This window comes from Aplysia californica, unplaced genomic scaffold (genome assembly GCF_000002075.1).
Source record: "Aplysia californica isolate F4 #8 unplaced genomic scaffold, AplCal3.0 scaffold00949, whole genome shotgun sequence".
NCBI lineage: Eukaryota > Metazoa > Mollusca > Gastropoda > Aplysiida > Aplysiidae > Aplysia > Aplysia californica.
In genome coordinates, this window is record NW_004798219.1 from 80,029 (window position 1) to 81,601 (window position 1,573).

The following is a 1,573-nucleotide window of genomic DNA, read 5'->3' on the forward strand; positions in this document are numbered from 1 at the left end:
TATTATTATTATTATTATCATTATCATTATTATTATTATTATTAATATTATTATTATGTTGAGATTAGTCTGAATTCGCCAGAGTTTGCTTCTCCGGAGAACCTGGTAGTTCGACACATCGCTATCTCAGAATCTCTGACATTTTGGGCCGTTTTGAGTCACTAAGCAAGACCAGGTGTGAGCAGAGTAAGTCTGATTCCCTGTAAAGACTTCTCTGTTGACACCCACCCCTTGTCGCTCATATGACGTTATGCAGTTGCGAGCGCCGTAAAACTCTCTACATTAAAAAAAAAAGATAATTCAATTGTTACATTCAAAAATGCTTGAGGTGTTGTGAAACTCCTCTCTTTGAGCCAATCAAACATTTGTCCTCAAAATCCGGTGACGCCCTCTTCGAAAAAAAGGGCGGGAATTCGCGAAAAGAGTTACGCCACTTGTGTGATAAACAATAAAAGCGAAACTAACAAACTGTGCTATTTCTATTCTTCTTCTGGAGAAACGAAAGAGAGCTTCAAAACCTGACCATCAATGATTTATTTATAGAGGCACCAGCCATCCATGTCCAGGTGCTGTTTTAGCCAGAGCTTCGAAACAAAGACTGCAGCGCCATCTGAACCAAAGCGCGGACTTCCGCGGACACTTTTTAGGTCGAGTGAACTATCTTGTTATGAACGATCTTTGTTATCAGCCAGCTATGACGTCTTATATATCCCCACACGAGAAATCGAGTCAGTGATCTGATCGGTCGGCAGCCAGTCACTGTACGCCCGGCTCACGTCTAGTTTGTGAAATGTCAAGATCTGTTCGGGAAAACAAATATTATTATAGATCTCCACTCTATTGGGATTCTAGCAAAACTTGTGCCTCATCGTTATCATTAAGTGCTTTTCTTCGTCCGAGCTTCTTGGGGTAAGTTCACATTATTATAAAGCTTTAGCATCATTATCGAGGTTATCATTGTTCTATTTATTTATTTATTTATTTATTTATTTATTTATTTATTTATTTATTTATTTATTTAAAACCTTCATTCATTCATTCATATATTCACTTCATGCATTCATTTATTATTCTTTCATTAAAAAATATTTGGGTACTTAGTTACGTTGTTTTTTAAAAATTAATATGTAATTATTAAAATTTGTCTTTTTTATTCGTTACCGGTATTTATTAATAGCTGCCCCATTCCTTTAACACGACAACACAATGCATTACTTTCGACCTCTCCATGCACTACAGTTAGTCACGACTATTTCACCACAGTTGCTGCTGTGACTACATCTCTGGAACATATCTTTTAAACAAAAATAAAATGTTATACGTAAAGAGAGCGCTTTATCTACATTACTAAGGGGTAAACGAAAAAATAGCCTTTAAGGGCAAAAAATCTCGGAGGGCCCGTGTGTATGTTGCGCACGTTAAAGATCCCTTGGTGGTCTAAAATCGATAAGAGTAGGCTTCGGCCGCCACCCGGGCAAAATTCAAAATTTCCTACCAACTGGAAAAGTTTGAAGTGTCCCGCGCGCTCATTTGACCGTATGCAGTTGCGAGCGCCGTAAAACACTTACCACCA

The 1,573-nt window shown here is 37.8% G+C and overlaps 1 protein-coding gene across 2 annotated transcripts in view; it reads left to right on the forward strand.

Annotated features, from left to right (window-relative positions):
• LOC106013507 overlaps positions 1–1,573 on the forward strand; it is a gene marked incomplete at its 3' end in the record, with an annotated part of 9,215 nt that overhangs the window by 2,379 nt on the left and 5,263 nt on the right. The window contains 1 exon segment of one of the 2 annotated variants that reach the window (XM_013089428.1): positions 724–909. 2 annotated transcript variants of the gene reach the window in all.